This window comes from Balaenoptera borealis (assembly GCF_965194805.1).
Source record: "Balaenoptera borealis genome assembly, chromosome: 10".
NCBI lineage: Eukaryota > Metazoa > Chordata > Mammalia > Artiodactyla > Balaenopteridae > Balaenoptera > Balaenoptera borealis.
The window spans coordinates 31792131-31804333 of record NC_138874.1 but is presented as its reverse complement, the minus strand read 5'-3'; positions in this window follow the sequence as shown (position 1 = coordinate 31804333).

Genomic DNA, 12203 nt, shown 5'->3' with positions numbered 1-12203 from the left:
CCTGTGCTTTAAAGGCGATTCGAATCTACCTCCTGAAATCTGTTTCCTGCAATTCTGCCTTGCTTTCAAATTCTCTTCGTTGCCTTCCCTCAATATATTTGTTGACGAGAGTTATCATTTCTAACTGTGCAGGTCTGTGAATTGCAGTGCCCCTGAGCTCCATTTCTCAACTCGCTTTCTTGGGAGCTGGCCGCAAAAGCGCAGGATTGCTTCAGGCCCTATTCTGGCTCCGGGCGGCAGGCTGAGCCTGTGGTTAATTCTTCTTCCTGATGGGAAAATAGATTGACCTGTGCCTGTCCCAACACCTAGAGCTAGTCTCTCATTGGTTCCCCCTCTTCCCGTTCATCCTCAGGACAAATTGCAACCTGTACGGAACAGGAGGTTAAAGGTGCTGATTCTCCAAGGAGGGAGATTGCTAGTAAAGCGGCTGGAATGGCGAACCGGAGCACAAGGAGATGAGAAATGAGGTGCGTTTTAGAAACCTTTCCCGATCACACGGTGTACCATCTTCTGGGTTTCTCATGCATGTTTTCGATGTAGGAAGATGCCCTTGAACCTGGAGATTTGGGACCCATGGGATGGGTACCACGCCGTATTACTTTACAGGGTCTGCGTTAGCTCACCCAACCTCACCAAACCTCTCAGCCCCAAGAGTGTCCACCCTTATGTCTCAATCAGCTGTGGGTCTAGATATGGTCAATCCAGGTGGCATCGCAGCCCCTGAACGAATTTTGTAAGAATTTCTCTCTCTTTCACTGTCTTTGGTTCACGGGTTTTTAAAAGTAATTGATTTTTAGAATGGGGTTTAGCTGCTTTGCACTGCTGTGTTTATGCCGCTTTACACCCACTTGACTCACTTACAGAGAGATAGCAATACATAGGTTTTAAGATTCTTACTAGTCAAATATATTCTTGGGCGGTGAATAGGGGGTGTTGAGTCCAGTAAAATGAGCAAGGAGTAGGTCTTGTCTATTACATATTGGGTTTATGGAACGGTATCTGAGCTAATTTGAAACCCTTGTTTTATGCATCACCCCACCTCACCTTTCCCGTTTTGCAGCCATAGTGTGTTTTCTAAACGTGCGACTCTGTTCTGTTTTGTAATTCAGTTCAAGGGTAGCGGTTTTTACATTCCCTCTATAAGTGATATCTTATGATAAGTGTCTTTTTCTGTGTGACTTATTTCACTTAGAATCGTCGTACCTAAATCCACTCATCATGCTGCTCCTAGCCTTATGACGTTGATTTCATGGCTGAGTGATATTCCATTGTACATAAGGACCACAACTTCTTTATCCATTCTTCTCTTTCCTGGGATGTTTCAGGTGTAACGAAGTGGAGGTTCTTGTCAACAGAGCAGCCCTAAACTTTGGGGTGCCTGTGTCTTGCTGATTTTTAGTTTTCCCAATTTATACGCCCATGAGTGGAAGTGCCCTATGCTCTCTAAGCTGAGTTTTTTAGATGTTTCAGGACACACCGTACACTTCTCCAGAGTGGCTGTTGGCCATTTACAGCCCGCCCATCAGCGTAGCAAGGCTCCCATTTCTCCATGGCCTGTCCTGCATTTCTGGTTTTGACACTTTATTCAGCATGGCCCTTTTGACCGATGGGAAGCGAGACTTCTTTGTAGCGCTGATTTGCCTTTCCAGGTTGCTTGGTTGGCCAAAAAGGGCGTATGCGTTTTTTCCTGAATATATTCAGGAAAAAACGCATACGCCCTTTTTGGCCAAGGGCATCATTGTCGAGGTTTTGCCGCTTTTCCTGTGCTTTAAAGGCGATTCGAATCTACCTCCTGAAATCTGTTTCCTGCAATTCTACCTTGCTTTCAAATTCTCTTCGTTGCCTTCCCTCAATATATTTGTGGACGAGAGTTATCATTTCTAACTGTGCAGGTCTGTGAATTGCAGTGCCCCTGAGCTCCATTTCTCAACTCGCTTTCTTGGGAGCTGGCCGCAAAAGCGCAGGATTGCTTCAGGCCCTATTCTGGCTCCGGGCGGCAGGCTGAGCCTGTGGTTAATTCTTCTTCCTGATGGGAAAATAGATTGACCTGTGCCTGTCCCAACACCTAGAGCTAGTCTCTCATTGGTTCCCCCTCTTCCCGTTCATCCTCAGGACAAATTGCAACCTGTACGGAACAGGAGGTTAAAGGTGCTGATTCTCCAAGGAGGGAGATTGCTAGTAAAGCGGCTGGAATGGCGAACCGGAGCACAAGGAGATGAGAAATGAGGTGCGTTTTAGAAACCTTTCCCGATCACACAGTGTACCATCTTCTGGGTTTCTCATGCATGTTTTCGATGTAGGAAGATGCCCTTGAACCTGGAGATTTGGGACCCATGGGATGGGTACCACGCTGTATTACTTTACAGGGTCTGCGTTAGCTCACCCAACCTCACCAAAACTCTCAGCCCCAAGAGTGTCCACTCTTATGTCTCAGTCAGCTGTGGGTCTAGATATGGTCAATCCAGGTGGCATCGCAGCCCCTGAACGAATTTTGTAAGAATTTCTCTCTCTTTCACTGTCTTTGGTTCATGGGTTTTTAAAAGTAATTGATTTTTAGAATGGGGTTTAGCTGCTTTGCACTGCTGTGTTTATGCCGCTTTACACCCACTTGACTCACTTACAGAGAGATAGCAATACATAGGTTTTAAGATTCTTACTAGTCAAATATATTCTTGGGCGGTGAATAGGGGGTGTTGAGTCCAGTAAACTGAGCAAGGAGTAGGTCTTGTCTATTACATATTGGGTTTATGGAACGGTATCTGAGCTAATTTGAAACCCTTGTTTTATGCATCACCCCACCTCACCTTTCCCGTTAAGCAGCCATAGTGTGTTTTCTAAACGTGCGACTCTGTTCTGTTTTGTAATTCAGTTCAAGGGTAGCGGTTTTTACATTCCCTCTATAAGTGATATCTTATGATAAGTGTCTTTTTCTGTGTGACTTATTTCACTTAGAATCGTCGTACCTAAATCCACTCATCATGCTGCTCCTAGCCTTATGACGTTGATTTCATGGCTGAGTGATATTCCATTGTACATAAGGACCACAACTTCTTTATCCATTCTTCTCTTTCCTGGGATATTTCATGTGGAACGAAGTGGAGTTTCTTGTCAACAGAGCAGCCCTAAACTTTGGGGTGCCTGTGTCTTGCTGATTTTTAGTTTTCCCAATTTATACGCCCATGAGTGGAAGTGCCCTTTGCTCTCTAAGCTGAGTTTTTTAGATGTTTCAGGACACACCGTACACTTCTCCAGAGTGGCTGTTGGCCATTTACAGCCCGCCCATCAGTGTAGCAAGGCTCCCATTTCTCCATGGCCTGTCCTGCATTTCTGGTTTTGACCCTTTATTCAGCATGGCCCTTTTGACCGATGGGAAGCGAGACTTCTTTGTAGCGCTGATTTGCCTTTCCAGGTTGCTTGGTTGGCCAAAAAGGGCGTATGCGTTTTTTCCTGAATATATTCAGGAAAAAACGCATACGCCCTTTTTGGCCAAGGGCATCATTGTCGAGGTTTTGCCGCTTTTCCTGTGCTTTAAAGGCGATTCGAATCTACCTCCTGAAATCTGTTTCCTGCAATTCTTCCTTGCTTTCAAATCCTCTTCGTTGCCTTCCCTCAATATATTTGTGGACGAGAGTTATCATTTCTAACTCTGCAGGTTTGTGAATTGCAGTGCCCCTGAGGTCCATTTTTCAACTCGCTTTCTTGGGAGCTGGCTGCAAAAGCGCAGGATTGCTTCAGGCCCTATTCTGGCTCCGGGCGGCAGGCTGATCCTGTGCTTGGTTCTTCTTCCTGATAGGAAAATAGAGTGACCTGTGCCTGTCCCAACACCTAGAGCTAGTCTCTCATTGGTTCCCCCTCTTCCTGTTCATCCTCAGGACAAATTGCAACCTGTACGGAACAGGAGGTTAAAGGTGCTGATTCTCCAAGGAGGGAGATTGCTAGTAAAGCGGCTGGAATGGCGAACCGGAGCACAAGGAGATGAGAAATGAGGTGCGTTTTAGAAACCTTTCCCGATCACACGGTGTACCATCTTCTGGGTTTCTCATGCATGTTTTCGATGTAGGAAGATGCCCTTGAACCTGGAGATTTGGGACCCATGGGATGGGTACCACGCCGTATTACTTTACAGGGTCTGCGTTAGCTCACCCAACCTCACCAAACCTCTCAGCCCCAAGAGTGTCCACCCTTATGTCTCAGTCAGCTGTGGGTCTAGATACGGTCAATCCAGGTGGCATCGCAGCCCCTGAACGAATTTTGTAAGAATTTCTCTCTCTTTCACTGTCTTTGTTTCACGGGTCTTTAAAAGTAATTGATTTTTATAATGGGGTTTAGCTGCTTTGCACTGCTGTGTTTATGCCGCTTTACACCCACTTGACTCACTTACAGAGAGATAGCAATACATAGGTTTTAAGATTCTTACTAGTCAAATATATTCTTGGGCGGTGAATAGGGGGTGTTGAGTCCAGTTCACTGAGCAAGGAGTAGGTCTTGTCTATTACATATTGGGTTTATGGAACGGTATCTGAGCTAATTTGAAACCCTTGTTTTATGCATCACCCCACCTCACCTTTCCCGTTAAGCAGCCATAGTGTGTTTTCTAAACGTGCGACTCTGTTCTGTTTTGTAATTCAGTTCAAGGGTAGCGGTTTTTACATTCCCTCTATAAGTGATATCTTATGATAAGTGTCTTTTTCTGTGTGACTTATTTCACTTAGAATCGTCGTACCTAAATCCACTCATCATGCTGCTCCTAGCCTTATGACGTTGATTTCATGGCTGAGTGATATTCCATTGTACATAAGGACCACAACTTCTTTATCCATTCTTCTCTTTCCTGGGATATTTCAGGTGGAACGAAGTGGAGTTTCTTGTCAACACAGCAGCCCTAAACTTTGGGGTGCCTGTGTCTTGCTGATTTTTAGTTTTCCCAATTTATACGCCCATGAGTGGAAGTGCCCTTTGCTCTCTGAGCTGAGTTTTTTAGATGTTTCAGGACACACCGTACACTTCTCCAGAGTGGCTGTTGGCCATTTACAGCCCGCCCATCAGCGTAGCAAGGCTCCCATTTCTCCATGGCCTGTCCTGCATTTCTGGTTTTGACACTTTATTCAGCATGGCCCTTTTGACCGATGGGAAGCGAGACTTCTTTGTAGCGCTGATTTGCCTTTCCAGGTTGCTTGGTTGGCCAAAAAGGGCGTATGCGTTTTTTCCTGAATATATTCAGGAAAAAACGCATACGCCCTTTTTGGCCAAGGGCATCATTGTCGAGGTTTTGCCGCTTTTCCTGTGCTTTAAAGGCGATTCGAATCTACCTCCTGAAATCTGTTTCCTGCAATTCTACCTTGCTTTCAAATTCTCTTCGTTGCCTTCCCTCAATATATTTGTGGACGAGAGTTATCATTTCTAACTGTGCAGGTCTGTGAATTGCAGTGCCCCTGAGCTCCTATTTCTCAACTCGCTTTCTTGGGAGTTGGCCGCAAAAGCGCAGGATTGCTTCAGGCCCTATTCTGGCTCCGGGCGGCAGGCTGAGCCTGTGGTTAATTCTTCTTCCTGATGGGAAAATAGAGTGACCTGTGCCTGTCCCAACACCTAGAGCTAGTCTCTCATTGGTTCCCCCTCTTCCCGTTCATCCTCAGGACAAATTGCAACCTGTACGGAACAGGAGGTTAAAGGTGCTGATTCTCCAAGGAGGGAGATTGCTAGTAAAGCGGCTGGAATGGCGAACTGGAGCACAAGGAGATGAGAAATGAGGTGCGTTTTAGAAACCTTTCCCGATCACACAGTGTACCATCTTCTGGGTTTCTCATGCATGTTTTCGATGTAGGAAGATGCCCTTGAACCTGGAGATTTGGGACCCATGGGATGGGTACCACGCCGTATTACTTTACAGGGTCTGCGTTAGCTCACCCAACCTCACCAAAACTCTCAGCCCCAAGAGTGTCCACTCTTATGTCTCAGTCAGCTGTGGGTCTAGATATGGTCAATCCAGGTGGCATCGCAGCCCCTGAACGAATTTTGTAAGAATTTCTCTCTCTTTCACTGTCTTTGTTTCACGGGTCTTTAAAAGTAATTGATTTTTATAATGGGGTTTAGCTGCTTTGCACTGCTGTGTTTATGCCGCTTTACACCCACTTACACAGAGATATCAATACATAGGTTTTAAGATTCTTACTAGTCAAATATATTCTTGGGCGGTGAATAGGGGGTGTTGAGTCCAGTAAACTGAGCAAGGAGTAGGTCTTGTCTATTACATATTGGGTTTATGGAACGGTATCTGAGCTAATTTGAAACCCTTGTTTTATTCATCACCCCACCTCACCTTTCCCGTTAAGCAGCCATAGTGTGTTTTCTAAACGTGCGACTCTGTTCTGTTTTGTAATTCAGTTCAAGGGTAGCGGTTTTTACATTCCCTCTATAAGTGATATCTTATGATAAGTGTCTTTTTCTGTGTGACTTATTTCACTTAGAATCGTCGTACCTAAATCCACTCATCATGCTGCTCCTAGCCTTATGACGTTGATTTCATGGCTGAGTGATATTCCATTGTACATAAGGACCACAACTTCTTTATCCATTCTTCTCTTTCCTGGGATATTTCAGGTGGAACGAAGTGGAGTTTCTTGTCAACACAGCAGCCCTAAACTTTGGGGTGCCTGTGTCTTGCTGATTTTTAGTTTTCCCAATTTATACGCCCATGAGTGGAAGTGCCCTTTGCTCTCTAAGCTGAGTTTTTTAGATGTTTCAGGACACACCGTACACTTCTCCAGAGTGGCTGTTGGCCATTTACAGCCCGCCCATCAGTGTAGCAAGGCTCCCATTTCTCCATGGCCTGTCCTGCATTTCTGGTTTTGACACTTTATTCAGCATGGCCCTTTTGACCGATGGGAAGCGAGACTTCTTTGTAGCGCTGATGTGCCTTTCCAGGTTGCTTCGTTGGCCAAAAAGGGCGTATGCGTTTTTTCCTGAATATATTCAGGAAAAAACGCATACGCCCTTTTTGGCCAAGGGCATCATTGTCGAGGTTTTGCCGCTTTTCCTGTGCTTTAAAGGCGATTCGAATCTACCTCCTGAAATCTGTTTCCTGCAATTCTTCCTTGCTTTAAAATCCTCTTCGTTGCCTTCCCTCAATATATTTGTGGACGAGAGTTATCATTTCTAACTCTGCAGGTTTGTGAATTGCAGTGCCCCTGAGGTCCATTTTTCAACTCGCTTTCTTGGGAGCTGGCCGCAAAAGCGCAGGATTGCTTCAGGCCCTATTCTGGCTCCGGGCGGCAGGCTGATCCTGTGCTTGATTCTTCTTCCTGCTGGGAAAATAGAGTGACCTGTGCCTGTCCCAACACCTAGAGCTAGTCTCTCATTGGTTCCCCCTCTTCCCATTCATCCTCAGGACAAATTGCAACGTGTACGGAACAGGAGGTTAAAGGTGCTGATTCTCCAAGGAGGGAGATTGCTAGTAAAGCGGCTGGAATGGCGAACCGGAGCACAAGGAGATGAGAAATGAGGTGCGTTTTAGAAACCTTTCCCGATCACACGGTGTACCATCTTCTGGGTTTCTCATGCATGTTTTCGATGTAGGAAGATGCCCTTGAACCTGGAGATTTGGGACCCATGGGATGGGTACCACGCCGTATTACTTTACAGGGTCTGCGTTAGCTCACACAACCTCACCAAACCTCTCAGCCCCAAGAGTGTCCACCCTTATGTCTCAGTCAGCTGTGGGTCTAGATATGGTCAATCCAGGTGGCATCGCAGCCCCTGAACGAATTTTGTAAGAATTTCTCTCTCTTTCACTGTCTTTGTTTCACGGGTCTTTAAAAGTAATTGATTTTTATAATGGGGTTTAGCTGCTTTGCACTGCTGTGTTTATGCCGCTTTACACCCACTTGACTCACTTACAGAGAGATAGCAATACATAGGTTTTAAGATTCTTACTAGTCAAATATATTCTTGGGCGGTGAATAGGGGGTGTTGAGTCCAGTAAACTGAGCAAGGAGTAGGTCTTGTCTATTACATATTGGGTTTATGGAACGGTATCTGAGCTAATTTGAAACCCTTGTTTTATGCATCACCCCACCTCACCTTTCCCGTTAAGCAGCCATAGTGTGTTTTCTAAACGTGCGACTCTGTTCTGTTTTGTAATTCAGTTCAAGGGTAGCGGTTTTTACATTCCCTCTATAAGTGATATCTTATGATAAGTGTCTTTTTCTGTGTGACTTATTTCACTTAGAATCGTCGTACCTAAATCCACTCATCATGCTGCTCCTAGCCTTATGACGTTGATTTCATGGCTGAGTGATATTCCATAGTACATAAGGACCACAACTTCTTTATCCATTCTTCTCTTTCCTGGGATATTTCAGGTGGAACGAAGTGGAGTTTCTTGTCAACACAGCAGCCCTAAACTTTGGGGTGCCTGTGTCTTGCTGATTTTTAGTTTTCCCAATTTATACGCCCATGAGTGGAAGTGCCCTTTGCTCTCTGAGCTGAGTTTTTTAGATGTTTCAGGACACACCGTACACTTCTCCAGAGTGGCTGCTGGCCATTTACAGCCCGCCCATCAGCGTAGCAAGGCTCCCATTTCTCCATGGCCTGTCCTGCATTTCTGGTTTTGACACTTTATTCAGCATGGCCCTTTTGACCGATGGGAAGCGAGACTTCTTTGTAGCGCTGATTTGCCTTTCCAGGTTGTTTGGTTGGCCAAAAAGGGCGTATGCGTTTTTTCCTGAATATATTCAGGAAAAAACGCATACGCCCTTTTTGGCCAAGGGCATCATTGTCGAGGTTTTGCCGCTTTTCCTGTGCTTTAAAGGCGATTCGAATCTACCTCCTGAAATCTGTTTCCTCAATTCTGCCTTGCTTTCAAATCCTCTTCGTTGCCTTCCCTCCATATATTTGTGGATGAGAGTTATCATTTCTAACTCTGCAGGTTTGTGAATTGCAGTGCCCCTGAGCTCCATTTTTCAACTCGCTTTCTTGGGAGCTGGCCGCAAAAGCGCAGGATTGCTTCAGGCCCTCTTCTGGCTCCGGGCGGCAGGCTGAGCCTGTGGTTAATTCTTCTTCCTGATGGGAAAATAGAGTGACCTGTGCCTGTCCCAACACCTAGAGCTAGTCTCTCATTGGTTCCCCCTCTTCCCGTTCATCCTCAGGACAAATTGCAACCTGTACGGAACAGGAGGTTAAAGGTGCTGATTCTCCAAGGAGGGAGATTGCTAGTAAAGCGGCTGGAATGGCGAACCGGAGCACAAGGAGATGAGAAATGAGGTGCGTTTTAGAAACCTTTCCCGATCACACGGTGTACCATCTTCTGGGTTTCTCATGCATGTTTTCGATGTAGGAAGATGCCCTTGAACCTGGAGATTTGGGACCCATGGGATGGGTACCACGCCGTATTACTTTACAGGGTCTGCGTTAGCTCACACAACCTCACCAAACCTCTCAGCCCCAAGAGTGTCCACCCTTATGTCTCAGTCAGCTGTGGGTCTAGATATGGTCAATCCAGGTGGCATCGCAGCCCCTGAACGAATTTTGTAAGAATTTCTCTCTCTTTCACTGTCTTTGTTTCACGGGTCTTTAAAAGTAATTGATTTTTATAATGGGGTTTAGCTGCTTTGCACTGCTGTGTTTATGCCGCTTTACACCCACTTGACTCACTTACAGAGAGATAGCAATACATAGGTTTTAAGATTCTTACTAGTCAAATATATTCTTGGGCGGTGAATAGGGGGTGTTGAGTCCAGTAAACTGAGCAAGGAGTAGGTCTTGTCTATTACATATTGGGTTTATGGAACGGTATCTGAGCTAATTTGAAACCCTTGTTTTATGCATCACCCCACCTCACCTTTCCCGTTAAGCAGCCATAGTGTGTTTTCTAAACGTGCGACTCTGTTCTGTTTTGTAATTCAGTTCAAGGGTAGCGGTTTTTACATTCCCTCTATAAGTGATATCTTATGATAAGTGTCTTTTTCTGTGTGACTTATTTCACTTAGAATCGTCGTACCTAAATCCACTCATCATGCTGCTCCTAGCCTTATGACGTTGATTTCATGGCTGAGTGATATTCCATAGTACATAAGGACCACAACTTCTTTATCCATTCTTCTCTTTCCTGGGATATTTCAGGTGGAACGAAGTGGAGTTTCTTGTCAACACAGCAGCCCTAAACTTTGGGGTGCCTGTGTCTTGCTGATTTTTAGTTTTCCCAATTTATACGCCCATGAGTGGAAGTGCCCTTTGCTCTCTGAGCTGAGTTTTTTAGATGTTTCAGGACACACCGTACACTTCTCCAGAGTGGCTGCTGGCCATTTACAGCCCGCCCATCAGCGTAGCAAGGCTCCCATTTCTCCATGGCCTGTCCTGCATTTCTGGTTTTGACACTTTATTCAGCATGGCCCTTTTGACCGATGGGAAGCGAGACTTCTTTGTAGCGCTGATTTGCCTTTCCAGGTTGTTTGGTTGGCCAAAAAGGGCGTATGCGTTTTTTCCTGAATATATTCAGGAAAAAACGCATACGCCCTTTTTGGCCAAGGGCATCATTGTCGAGGTTTTGCCGCTTTTCCTGTGCTTTAAAGGCGATTCGAATCTACCTCCTGAAATCTGTTTCCTCAATTCTGCCTTGCTTTCAAATCCTCTTCGTTGCCTTCCCTCCATATATTTGTGGATGAGAGTTATCATTTCTAACTCTGCAGGTTTGTGAATTGCAGTGCCCCTGAGCTCCATTTTTCAACTCGCTTTCTTGGGAGCTGGCCGCAAAAGCGCAGGATTGCTTCAGGCCCTCTTCTGGCTCCGGGCGGCAGGCTGAGCCTGTGGTTAATTCTTCTTCCTGATGGGAAAATAGAGTGACCTGTGCCTGTCCCAACACCTAGAGCTAGTCTCTCATTGGTTCCCCCTCTTCCCGTTCATCCTCAGGACAAATTGCAACCTGTACGGAACAGGAGGTTAAAGGTGCTGATTCTCCAAGGAGGGAGATTGCTAGTAAAGCGGCTGGAATGGCGAACCGGAGCACAAGGAGATGAGAAATGAGGTGCGTTTTAGAAACCTTTCCCGGTCACACGGTGTACCATCTTCTGGGTTTCTTATGCATGTTTTCGATGTAGGAAGATGCCCTTGAACCTGGAGATTTGGGACCCATGGGATGGGTACCACGCCGTATTAATTTAAAGGGTCTGCGTTACCTCACCCAACCTCACCAAACCTCTCAGCCCCAAGAGTGTCCACCCTTATTTCTCAGTCAGCTGTGGGTCAAGATATGGTCAATCCAGGTGGCATCGCAGCCCCTGAACGAATTTTGTAAGAATTTCTCTCTCTTTCACTGTCTTTGTTTCACGGGTCTTTAAAAGTAATTGATTTTTATAATGGGGTTTAGCTGCTTTGCACTGCTGTGTTTATGCCGCTTTACACCCACTTGACTCACTTACAGAGAGATAGCAATACATAGGTTTTAAGATTCTTACTAGTCAGATATATTCTTGGGCGGTGAATAGGGGGTGTTGAGTCCAGTAAACTGAGCAAGGAGTAGGTTTTGTCTATTACATATTGGGTTTATGGAACGGTAACTGAGCTAATTTGAAACCCTTGTTTTATTCATCACCCCACCTCACCTTTCCCGTTAAGCAGCCATAGTGTGTTTTCTAAACGTGCGACTCTGTTCTGTTTTGTAATTCAGTTCAAGGGTAGCGGTTTTTACATTCCCTCTATAAGTGATATCTTATGATAAGTGTCTTTTTCTGTGTGACTTATTTCACTTAGAATCGTCGTACCTAAATCCACTCATCATGCTGCTCCTAGCCTTATGACGTTGATTTCATGGCTGAGTGATATTCCATTGTACATAAGGACCACAACTTTTTTATCCATTCTTCTCTTTCCTGGGATATTTCAGGTGGAATGAAGTGGAGTTTCTTGTCAACACAGCAGCCCTAAACTTTTGGGTGCCTGTGTCTTGCTGATTTTTAGTTTTCCCAATTTATACGCCCATGAGTGGAAGTGCCCTTTGCTCTCTAAGCTGAGTTTTTTAGATGTTTCAGGACACACCGTACACTTCTCCAGAGTGGCTGTTGGCCATTTACAGCCCGCCCATCAGCGTAGCAAGGCTCCCATTTCTCCATGGCCTGTCCTGCATTTCTGGTTTTGACACTTTATTCAGCATGGCCCTTTTGACCGATGGGAAACGAGACTTCTTTGTAGCGCTGATTTGCCTTTCCAGGTTG